The sequence below is a fragment of the Sus scrofa genome, chromosome 14 (assembly GCF_054392235.1).
Source record: "Sus scrofa isolate SSC_HxYL_T2T_F1_AM1 chromosome 14, Sscrofa_HxYL_maternal_Yorkshire_Landrace_v2.0, whole genome shotgun sequence".
Lineage (NCBI taxonomy): Eukaryota > Metazoa > Chordata > Mammalia > Artiodactyla > Suidae > Sus > Sus scrofa.
This window is the reverse complement of record NC_139396.1, coordinates 58,680,244-58,693,196: the sequence shown is the minus strand read 5'-3', so window position 1 is coordinate 58,693,196 and position 12,953 is coordinate 58,680,244. Positions and strand designations below refer to the sequence as shown.

Sequence of the window (12,953 nt, the reverse complement as noted above, 5' to 3'; positions counted from 1 at the left end):
GCCTGCCAAAATCGTCCTCCCGCTATGCAGCACACACGCACGCAGGCGTGCTATTTCATCCCTGGGGCCTCTCTGGGAGCAGCTGGCAGGGCCACCGGGGGCATGTGCGGGTGGCCAATGGGACGGAGCCTGGAGGCCCTGGCTGACCTGCAGCCCTTGGGACAAGATGCTTCTCCTTCTGCTTGTGTGCCCGGTCGTAGATTTTCTGGGCACCTTCTTGGTGGAGGACAGGCAGGATCTGGTTTCACAGCAGATTTGGAGGGACAAAGGACAGAGTGCTTTGCTGGATGTCTGGCTTGGTGAAGAGATGGTGGTTAACGTGTTATTTATGGCGCCCTCCTGACTCCCGTCTCATATTAAGCCTCTGGGTGGGGCCTCACGCCTCCACCAATCAATCAACCGACCAGCCCTAGGAGCTGTGCACCAGAGTCAGCAGGCTTGTTTTCCTGCAGGGTCATATATTGTTCTAGAAGCTTCAGGAAAGGGGCTGTTCTATATCTTTTTGGGTAGCCTGAGTATATGTTGCTTTATTGATGAAACTTTTCAGGTGGCATACTGGTTTGTTACTGTAGATCTTTTTAATTTAAAAAAATGTAATGTTGGTAAGAAATTGTAATAAAAGGTTTATGATCTTTATCATTTTCAGTTTTAAGTACCGTCACCTTGTGCCACATGTCTCCAAAACTCTTTTCATTTTGCAACACGAAAATTCTGTATTCATTAAACACTAACTCCCCATTTCTCCTCCCCCCATCCCCTGGCAACCACCATTCTCCTTTCTGTTTCTATGAACTTGATGACACCAGGAACCTCATGTAAGTGGAATCATACAGTGTTTTTCCTTTGGTGTCTGACTTCACTGAGCTTAATGTCCTCAAGGTTCATCCATATTGTAACATGTAACAGGATTACCTTCTTTTAAAAAGGCTGGGAGTTCCCATCGTGGCGCAGTGGTTAACGAATCCCCACTAGGAACCATGAGGTTGCAGGTTTGTTCCCTGGCCTTGCTCAGTGGGTTAAGAATCCGGCGTTGCTGTGAGCTGTGGTGTAGGTTGCAGACGTGGCTCGGATCCCGTGTTGCTGTGGCTCTGGCGTGGGCCGGTGGCTACAGCTCCAATTAGACCCCTAGCCTGGGAAACTCCATATGCCGTGGAAGCGGCCCAAGAAATGGCAAAAAGACAAAAAAAAAAAAAAAAAAAAAAAAAAGGCTGAATCGGGAGTTCCTTGGTGGCCTAGCAGTTGAAGGGTCTGGTGTCACTGCTGTGGCACAGGTTCTGTCCTTGGCCTGGGAACTTTTGAATGCCAAGGGTGTGGCCATAAGAAACAAACAAAAGGGCCGAATCTTATTCCCTTGTATGGATAGACCACATTTTGTTTATCCATTTATCTATCAACAGACATTTGAATGCTTTTACCTCTTAGCTCCTGTGAATAGTATTGCTATAAACATGAGTCTGGAAATAATTTGTGAATTTTTAATTTTTTTTAAATTAAAACATTTTAATTTATGTAGTAATTTTTATTAAAGTATAATTGATTTACAGTGTGGTGCCAATTTCTGCTGTATGGCAAAGTGACCCAGTCATACACACACACACACACACACACACACACACACACACATTCTTTTTCTCACACTATCTTCCGTCATGGTCTATCTCAAGAGATTGGGTATAGTTCCCTATGCGGTACAGGAGGACCTCATTGCTTTATCCATTCTAAATGTCATAGTTTTCAGTCTACTAACCCCAAACTCCCAGTCCATCCTACTCCTTCCCTCCTCCCCTTGACAACCTGCACTTTTTTTTTGTCTTTTTGCCTTTTCTAGGGCCGCTGCCTTGGCATATGGAGGTTCCCAGGCTAGAGGTCTAATTGGAGCTGTAGCCACTGGCCTACACCAGAGCCATAGCAACGTGGGATCCAAGCCGCGTCTGCAAACTACACCACAGCTCATGGCAACGCCGGATCCTTAACCCACTGAGCAAGGCCAGGGGTTGAACCTGCCACCTCATGGATACTAGTCGGATTCGTTAACCACTGAGCCATGAATTTTTTTTTTTTTTTTTTGTCTTTTTGCCATTTCTTGGGCCGCTCCCTCGGCATATGGAGTTTCCCAGGCTAGGGGTCGAATCGGAGCTGTAGCTGCCAGCCTATGCCAGAGCCACAGCAACTCGGGATCTGAGCCGAGTCTGCAACCTACACCACAGCTCACAGCAATGCTGGATCATTAACCCACTGAGCAAGGGCAGGGAGCGAACCCGCAACCTCATGGTTCCTAGTCGGATTCGTTAACCACTGCGCCACGACGGGAACTCCTGAACTTTTTTTTTAATACTTACACAGTTAATAAAATTAGTAACATGTAAAAAAATTAAGCTTATATATATGACTAAAGTCCTTTTAGCTGTTTCCTCCAACCTCCCCACCCCAATGATAAATTCACTATTACCAATGTATCACTTTTGATTTTATTTATACACACACACATATGAGTGCATGGGTGTCTGTGTGTGTATATATATCATATATATCTTTTTATCATCTATATATCTTTATATGTACATCTTTAGAAAAAATGTATGTGGAGTCAATTCTGCCATAATGGGACTTATGCATTCCTAAAATCACTGTTATGCAAAATCACACAATAAAAACCACAGGGTTTATGAGAAAAATAGGGCTAAGAGGACAATGCTCAGAAACTGTCAGTAACGCACAATAAATTAGGAAACCAATTAGAACAATAGCACAGTTTTACAGATGTTAAGTGGTTAAGAAATACCTAATTGCAAGAATAACTCTGAAACTTGACTTTGGCAAAGTCCTGAAGTTTTCTTGTGGAAGTGGCATCAGAAGTGTTGCAGCTCATGACTGGGTAAGAAAGAGGTTTTCTCAAATCAGAAAGTTGTAACCCAGGTGTGGGTGGGTGAGGCTCACAGCAGCATAACTCGGTGAGGCAGCTGGAAGAGTTGGGGGGTGTTTGTTTTGTGTGTTCCTTGTGGTCAGTTCAGCTGGGTGCAATTTTCTGCATTGACCCAGTGTTCCTTGTGGATGAAATCATGCATGAGCAAACACAAAATTTGGTTATGCTCAGATGGTTCCCAAATATATCAATCGTGATGGAACAAATTTATGTTTTCAAAACAAGCACAATTGGCTATACACATACACCCACAGAAAATAAATGGTGCCTTTTGAGTGTGTGTGTTTGCATAAATTAACTCATATTCTCTGCATAAATCTGCAACATTTTTTTGAGTAACATTATCTCTAAGAGATTGTCCATGTTAGTAATACAGACCCTTCATATTTTTGCTGCTGTATAGAGTTCCATGGAATGAATACATCCCACTTAGTTATCCCCTAAAGATTGTCATGTGTGTTTCCACTTGTTCACAATCACACCTCAAAGTGGATTTGCTGAGTCCCAAGGGAATGTACACCTTACCCTTTTTTTATCTTTAATCATATTGCAGGACTTCCTGTGTGGCGCACAATATAACTACTCGGCATTGCTTCTACAGTGGCTGTGGCTTGACCCCTAGCTCAGGAACTTCCATATTCCGCAGGTGCGGCCATGAAAAAATAAAATGAAAAAAAAATCATATTGCAGTCAAATGCACATAGCAAAACTTACCATTTAAGTTTATTTATTTATTGGTTTTTTAGGGCTGCACCCATGGCATATGGAAGTTCCTAGGCTAGGGGTCGAATCAGAGCTACAGCTGCCGGCCACAGCCACAGCTATGCCAGATCCTTAACCCCCTGAGCAAGGCCAGGGATTGAACCTGTGTCCTCATGGATCTAGTTGGGTTTGTTACCGCTGAGCCACAGTGGGAGCTCCAACACTGGATCCTTAACCCACTGAGCAAGGCCAGGAATTGAATCTGTATCCTCATGGATACTAGTTGGATTCTTAACCGGCTGAACCACCATGAGAACACGTATTTAAGTTATTTTTAAGAGAACAGTTTGGTGGCATTGACTATAGTCACATGGTGTGCAACCATCCATCTCCTGAACTTTTTTTTTTTTGACTTTTTAGGGCCACATCTGTGGCACATGGAGGTTCCCAGGCTAGGGGTCCAGTCGGAGCTACAGCTGTTGGCCTATGCCACAGCCACAGCAACATCGGATCTGAGCCATGTCTGCATCCTACACCACAGCTCATGGCAATGCTTAACCAGATCCTTAACCCACTGAGTGAGGCCCTGGGTTGAACCTGCAACCTCATTGTTCCTAGTCAGATTCATTTCCCCTGCGCTACAATGGGAACTCCCTCCAGAACTTTTTTTTTTTTTTTTTTTTTTTTTTTTTTTTTTTTTTTTTTGTCATCCCACACTGAAACTCTGTACCCATCAAACAATTACTTCTTGAGTTCAGGTCCTGGCCCACCACCAATGGCTGAGCGATTTGGGGCAATTTCCATGTTTCTCTGAGCCACTGTTTTCCTGTGTGTAAGTTGAAAGCAAGGGTATGTAGCTCCTGGATTTGGGCTGATGTTTGCATGAGGTGATACAGGTCATGAGTCCAGGCCCCTGCTTGGCACACTGTAGGTTCTTAATAAACAGATTTTATTGTCCTGTGAAATTGACCAGATGCCCCATTATGCTTTGCTGTGGTTTATCTGACATCTAGTTCCTGTGAATGGAGGGGATGATGCAGCGTGACCTAACTGGGAATCCAGAGCTGAGGGAAGGTGGAGTCTAGAAAGTTTCCTAGTGGACGAGACATTCACCCATGCTATTCTTCCAGCTATTATTTTAGTTGGAGAGTTCCAGGCCCCTCCCTGCTCACCCCCTGCCCCAGTCCAGGGCCCAGGCCAGCCCTTGGGGCTCTTGGGAGTGACCCATTTTCAGCCTCGGTCAGTGCCAGCCTGCCCGCTGGGGCTGCCAGTTGCAGTGTGCACGGTAGCAAATGGATTGAGGTCACGGAGCAGATGGCAGTAACTTTCAGTTGAGATCTGCCAGCCTGCGTTGGAACCAGTGACCCGGAGGTAAACGCCGGTACATCGCCCCTCACCCCTTCGGTCTGTAACTCTGGGATCTCGCCCCTTTCCAATGCCCATTCAGGCTTCGCCCCAGGGAACCGCAGTGTCCTTTCAGATTTCTTGGGCTCTTAGGAGCAGGAGGGAAAGCCACATTCTTGCCGGCAGCAGCCACATCTCAGCCCCCACAGTGCCTAGCTCTCCCTTTTTCAGGTAGCTGAAAGCACCTTGGTGTCTTCATTTTATTAATCTGATGCTATCCTTGGGGGGTTGCCATTAATCCCATTTTATAGATGGGGAAATAGAGGCAGGAGGACGTTGCCCAGGGATCCATATAACACCTGTGGATCAGAAGGGATTTACTGCAGTGTTTTGGTTCACAGAACTCTTGAAGAATCTCGAATCGATGAAGCTAGGGGTTCTCCTGACACAGATACACAGATACATCTTACTCTTGATTTTATTTCTAGGGCCTAAAGCAGCACTGGGTGTATTGTGGGTTCTCAAAATAAAATACTTATTGAATGAATGAATTGATAAGCCATGGCTAAATACCTCCAGCTTGAGGCAATTCAAGCATTTTTAATGCTCTTGATCTTTTTTTTTTTTTCAAGTTTTATTGGAGTGTAGTTGACTTACAGTGTTGTGTTCATTTCAGGTGTACAGCAAAGTGAATCAATTTTACCTATACATACATCCATCCCTTTTCAGAATATTTTCCCATACAGGTTATTACACAGTATTGAGTAGATTTCTCTGTGCTATACAGTAAGTCCTTGTTACTTGTCTGTTTTATACATAGTAGTGTGTTAATCCCAACCTCTTAATTTATCCCTCTCCCCAGTGTTTCCCCTTTGGGAAACATGAGTTCGATTTACTGCTCTTTATCTTAAGGAAGTTAGCTGTTCCCATTCTACAGATGGGAAAACTGAGTTATGCTTCTCGACAGGTAGGAGGTCCAACAACCCCACGCAGCACGACTCTTAAGGTCGAATATTCCCAATAGATGTGGCAGCCTTGGCACAAATGCTAGGTGAGTTTTTAGTTCGGGACCATCAAAGCTGGAAGAAGATTGCCATTTCCTGAATCTATACTAAGATACCTTCTTTTCAACCCTTATGCCCTCTAAAATGCTGTTTCTCTGAGGGTTGATAAAATCCTATCACACTATGTCTTTGAGAAAGATGTGTGATGTTGACAGCTGAGAGGAGCTGGAAGGTCCTTGGAGAAGCAAAGATGAACCCATTAGAGAGAGCAGGAGGGGAGGGAAGAACATGTGAAGACAAGATTCCTGAGTGATGGTTTCTCTGCTCTTTCTCAGCTGCCTCTCAAGCATCTTCACTGGTCAGGAGAAGGTGTGTGAGAAAAGGCTCAGAAGAGGTGGAACATAGTGGAAGAACTTCAGATTTGATGTCTGAATTCTGGCTTGGTTACACCCCAGCTGGGCTTCAGTTTCTTGACCTCCAGGTCCAGAATAGGGGCAAGAGCCCTGAACCTTCAGGGTTGTTACTATCATAGTCTATTAAATGTACAACATGATACGTGTAATTAAGACTGCTGTGTATTACATATGCAAGTTGTTAAGAGAGTAAATCCTGAGTTCTCATCAAAAGGAAACTTTGTTTTCTATTTTTTTTTCGGTCTTTTTAGGGCTGCACCCACAGCATATGGAGGTTCCCAGGCTAGGGGTCTAATTGGAGCTGTAGCTGCTGGCCTACACCACAGCCACAGCCATGCCAGAATCCAAGCCCCGTCTGTGACCTACACCACAGCTCACAGCAACGCCAGAACCTTAACCCACCGAGCAAGGCCAGGGATCGAACCTGTGTCCTCATGGATGCTAGTCAGATTTGTTTCCACTGAGCCACTATGGGAGCTCCTTATTTATTTATTTATTTATTTAATGGCTGCACCTGTAGCATATGGAAGTTGCTGGGCCAGGGATTGAATTGAAGCTACAGCTGCAGCAACACCAGATCCTTTAACCTTCTGTTGCTGGGTTGGGGATCCAATCTGAGCCTCCACAGTGACCCAAGCCATGGCACTTGCATTCTTAACATACTGAGCCACAGTGGGAACTCCTATCTCTTTAATTTTGTATCCATATGAGATGCTGGATCTTCACAAACTTACTGTGATAGTCGTTGCATGATGTTTCTAAGTCAAGACATTGTGCCGAACACTTTACACTTTTTTGGGGCCACACCCATGGCATGTGGAAGTTCCCTGGCCAGCAATCGAACCTGTGCCACAGCAGTGACAATGCTCGGTCCTTAACCCACTGTGCCACCAGGGTACTCTCCATACATCTTAAATTTATATAATGCTTATGTCAATTATATCTCAATAAGACTGGAAGAAAAAGAAACACCAGTATATTACACACCAAATGGAGGAGCAGCTTGGCACATAGTAGATATACCATTCCTGCACATCCAGAGAAACTGGATTGGTAGGCAGGAGCTGGGGACCCTTGGGGTTACAGATGCTGAAATTTCCTTCACAGTGCAGGGGCAGGTGCTTTTAAGAGCCGTCCTCCTGGTGAAGGCCTGGCAAGTTGGTTATGGAAGGACTAATGACAGAACTGATTAATCATAGCTTGACTCTGCAATGACAGTTTCATGTAGAAGAGCCCCCAGCCATGCCTCCAGCCACTGGCTAAAGCCGGGAGCTGACCCATCTCTACCCTCATAGTACTAGTTTTTTAATAGACTACCTTTCATCCCTGCGTCAGGCACAGCTTAATAATCATGATCCCTGGCCTCAGCTCCGCCCCAGCCCGTGGTTTAGTGATGACCACATTAACCTTGATACTTTCTGCCCTAGGAGAGGGACTGGAGGAACAGAGGACCAAAGGACTTAGCCCAGGCTCTGGCACAAACCAACCCAGGTTCTAGCTCCCAGATTAGCCTCGTCCTGAGGCCCAGCTTGCTAGTCTGTCCTGTAGGTGCCCTCCCGGGAGAAGGGGCAGAGTTAGGCAGCCCCTATCCATCAGCTACATACAATGTGATTGCTGAGGTTTTTGATTTGTTTGTTTCGTTTTGTTTTGAGACTGAAATACCTTATTTAATTGCTTACTGGTTGATTGATCTTCTTCCTTCTAGTAGACTTAAAATTCCATGAGATCAGGCACCTCGTTTCTCTTATTTACTTCTGTGGCCCCCACACTTGGAACAGTGACCAGCACACAACAGGTATTGAATGAGTCCCCAGATTCATGAACAAATAAATATAATAGAGACTCTGCTATGGGCCAACCCACTGACAGTGGCGAGACTTCAAGCATCTGAGATCTCAGAAAGCATCCGGGATGGGCTGTGAAGGATGAAGAGTTCTCCAGTTGAAGATCAAGGCACATCTTGTGGGCAGATCAGAAAGCATATTAAAGGCCCAGGCAGGGGAGGAGCTCTGAAAGTGGATGGAGTTTGGGAGACAGTGAGAAAGTCCTAGCATAGGGCAGGAGAGGATGAGTGATGGAAGACGTGGCTTGAAGTCTCTGTGAGGCCCGTATTCTTCAGTAAGGAACTTGGCATTTGCTTCGGAAGTCATGCAGAACGATGTAATGAGATTTGAACTTAAGTGAGGCACCTTGGGCAGGGATGGTGTTGATGGCTTGGAGCCCATGGCAGTGGCCCTGGGGGGAGAGATGCTGAGGATCTGCATGAAAAAGAGTGGCTTTGGGAATGGAGTTGGTGGGCCGGGGATAGAGATGGTCCTATTGAGAAAACTAATTGGTTGTCTCCACCTTCCTAAAACTTTAATCATCCCTCTCGTGTGGGGATCTACACTTGTCTATTCTCAATAGCCACATGCTTACGAACATTTCTTCTCTCCTTTTAACGCTGGATTTTTTTTTTCTTTTTGGCCATGCCCATGGCATGTGAAAGTTCCTAGGCCAAGGTTGGAACCTGTGCCACAGCAGTGACCTGAGCCACTGCAGTGACAACACCAGATCCTTAACCCGCTGGGCCACAAGGGAATTCCTCTATGCTGGACTTTATTTTATTTTTTAATTAAAAAAAATTTTTTTTGGTCTTTTTAGGGACACACCTATGGCATACGGAATTCCTAGGCTAGGGATCGAATTGGAGCTGCAGGTGTCAGCCTACACCACAGCCATAGCAACAGCAGTGTGGGATCTGAGCTGTGTCTGTGACCTACACCACAGCTCATGGCATAGCTGGATCCTTAATGTGAGAATGAGGCCAGGAATCAAACACGCATCCTCATGGATACTAGTCAGAATTGTTACCACTGAGTCACAACGGGAACTCCCTCTATGCTAGATTTTAAACACTGGTTGGCAACTTTTCCAAATTCTGTTGCCTTTCAAAAAATATACTTTTTTTGTGCACTTTTCAGGCACTTAATCCATAAATATTTAGTGAAAGATAAAAATACCTTCTTGGCGTTCCCACTGTGGCAACAGTGGGTTAAGAATCTGACTGTAGTGCCTCAGGTTGTTGTGAAAGTTCATGTTCAATCCCCAGCCTGGCATTGTGGGCTGAAGGATGCAGCATTCCCACAGATGTAGGTCACAGCTGCGGCTTAGCTGGATCCCTGGCTGGGGAGTTTCCATATGCCTTGGGTGTGGCCATTAAAAAAAGACACCCCCAAACCTTCTTTATCTTTCATTTCTTAGAGTCAGGCTCCAAGGCCATTGAACAGTGGCCTCTTTACCATGCAGCATGGGTGCAAAGATATGGGATTCCTGAGTTCTGGGCTTTCTTCTGCTTGATGTTTGAATTTAGGAAGGTTCATGGTTCATGTTTCCTCCCTGGGTCTCGATTTTTCCCTCTGAAAAAGGAGGGAATTGGTTCATGATTGGTTTTCTAAAGTGTATCCCAGGGAATGCTTGTTCTGGTAGATACTCCTTTAAAAAAGGGAGGAACTCATTGGTCTAATATATTGGGAAATAGTGCATCTTCTAGTCCCACCCTGAAGATTGACCAAGATCGTTTGTGCATGAGAGATTCTATAGTCAAGGAACCCTGTTTAATTTTAAGTCATGTTTAACCCATGTTTCTCCATGGGTGGGTTAGGTAGAATCAGTGATGACAGAATTCTCAAATCCTACAGGACTCTGGTTTTGAGACCCTCTGGATTTGTCTAGAATGTTCTTTTGGTTTGAACAAGCTGAGATTGCAGGAGCAGTTGTGCTGAACTCCTGTTGGTTGAGTCTTTTGCTTGCATTTCCCCCAAGGAATAGACTAGCCTTGGGGAGCTCACTCTCTTACCAAGCTCCCCTGAACTCACCAGTTGAGATGAGCATATAGGGTCAAGAAGGAAGGTGAGCATTACCTTGCATATCCCTGTTCCAGAATCTCCTGGTCTGCTTCTTCTCAAATATCAATGTCCCTATCAACCGGGATCTTTTCAGGATATGGTTCTATCTCCACCCATCCCTCCATGACATTGAAAAATGATATTCCAAAATGAAGTTTTCTCCAAAGAGCTCCACCCCATCACTGCATCCATATTATTCCCATATTCTCCCAACATCTGATAAGAGTGTTCCTTTTATAAATGCCTAAGGCCCCCAGGCTGTTATATGAAAAATGATTCCATGCTGAATCAGCTTGGAATGAAAGAAAGACCAACAGAGGTTTACAATTCTGCAAGACTTTTCAGAGCCTTTAATGTGTTAATGCTTAGTGTGAATCTCTAAGGGGTGTCCAGAATGCAGTATTGATCCTGGAGCCTTTTCCCCACCTCCCAGAGTAGCACAAGGCACTAGTTTACTAGAGGTCCATTTTTGGAAACGCTGCCCCAGGTTTATTTAAATCTCTAATGCCTGTTTCTTCTGACTTTACTCTTTCTGAGCCACCAGTATGAAAGCTTGCTGAGGGTCAGAACAGCCTTATAATCCTGTTGTATCTTCTTTTTATCTTCTTTTAGATACACGACCACTTACGTGTGTTAGCCAAGTTCAGGACTAGTTATTCACTAGGTTGTATATTTGTTTTTTTTTTTTTCTTCTTCTTTTTTTTCTACTTATCATCGAAATATCTTTCTTCTTTGGGAGAAATTCCAAAATCAGTGGGAGGCAGTCCCTGTCTCTCGTACCCACATCAAAGGAACCGATTCCTTCTCTCCGTTCCCTAGAAAGTAGGATGTCAAGAGATTAGTTCTGGGCCAGTTAGATATGTTACCTAGGACAGAAATCTTGGAGTGTCATAGAAACATTTAGCATTTGTTCCAGGAGCATGGGGCTGCGATGGTGATGGTGAGAGCTGGGGCTCTTGCTGTGACAAACATTGGAATTTCAGCCTCCTTAGCATCCCTTGTTTCTCACCCTCTACTCTTGTAGATTCTGTGAGTGAGCCACGATCCTGAATATTTATTTTTAATTAGAGTTCATTGTTTGGAACCAAGAATCCTGACCATTCTTGTCAGACCCATGCATTTATGCATCCTTGTGTCTTGTCTTCATCCATCCATCTATCCATCCATCCATCCATCCATCCATTCTTTACCCATCTATTCCTCTAACATAATGGATACCAAGCTGGGCACTAGGCACATGCAAAGGTAAATAAATCAACAGGAACAGGAAACAGCAACAGACAGGTGCTATCTTCAAATGAGGGAATTTGAGGAGAGTTTCACAAAGAAACAATGAGCAAAACCACAGGCTGTACTTAGGGAAAGGAATGGTTCAGTTATGTCTAGAATTGGATATATTACCATCCCTCAGCATGAAGGGGTGAGGAGAGAGAAGCAGTTTTCAGAATCCAGAGACAGTGTGTGGAGAGGTCTCCTGACAGCAGCAGTGGCCTTGGTGAGGGACACAGTCAACCTGTGATGACCTGGCAGGGAAGGGACCAGAGGATAAATACTTGTCAACAAACTCCACCCTTCCCTCTGATCTCATGCCAGAGCAAGAGAAAAACATTGAGTTGGCCTATTGCTGTTCAGTCTCCTGGGCAGAGAGCAGAATGGAGATTGGTAGAGAGTGGGTGTGGAGGGCCAAAGAGAAGATACTCAGTGTCACTTTTCCTCTCAATTTTTTCTTATAGACCCCAAACATTCATTTTCTGCTTCAGTTAGTTGTTTGCAACCAAGAATCTGAAAATCACATCCATCCATTCCATTCATCTATCTAAACATCCATCCATCCATCATCTATTCATCCATCCAATCCATCCACCACCAGTGGGTTTATACTACCCTCAGATTAAAGCCAAATTATTGATGACCTATCAGGGTTTCCGTGACTTGTACAACTCCCCTCCCCAGTTGCGCATTTGTCTTTATTTCCTCTGACTCTTCTCCTAGTTTCCTCTACTTTAGCCGTACTGCTCTCCATGGTCCACTCTAGATAAGCTCCTGCCTCGGCACCTTTGTACATAAATATTTGTTTAATAAATGAATGAAGCTTGATGTTCCCTCATCCTGGAACACTCTCTTCTTACAACACCCCTGGCTCCCACCCTCCCTCTCTCCCTCCTTCCTTCCAAGTCTTTACTCAAATGTCATCTTCCAGGTCCATCATCAAATGGCAACTCCTCTTTACCACTCTCACTTCTTTTCCTTCTTAACACTTTTAACCATCGCAGACTATATATTACTTGTCCTTCTTGTTTATTGTGTGCCCCCACTCCCACCCCACAACTTCCCAGGGGACTATAAATTTTAGAATGAAAGAATTTTTGATGTTTTTGTTTGTTCACTGTGTTCCCCATGCCCCAAAGTATCCCTGCCACATAGAAGGTGTTTGATCAATATTTGTTGAGTAAATGAACGAAGACATGGAAGCAGCTCTGTGAAAGTTTCCGACCTGCTGTTGGAGGGGAATTCGGCCAAGCTGTGAGAGTTTCTGCAAACTCATTTCATCTCTCGTGCTGCACAGGCTGAAACTCAAGTGAAAGTTAATATGCCGCTTGTGCCCTTAGGAAGCGTCCTGAACTTTCCATGCAAGCTGTGGACTTGGCTCTTAGTGACTTCTTGTCCTGCTTAGGAAAAC

The 12,953-nt window shown here is 44.7% G+C and overlaps 1 long non-coding RNA gene across 10 annotated transcripts in view; it reads left to right on the top strand.

The window, feature by feature from the left end:
- LOC110256790 (uncharacterized) overlaps positions 1 to 12,953 on the top strand; it is a 396,755-nt gene that overhangs the window by 833 nt on the left and 382,969 nt on the right. The window lies entirely within an intron of this gene.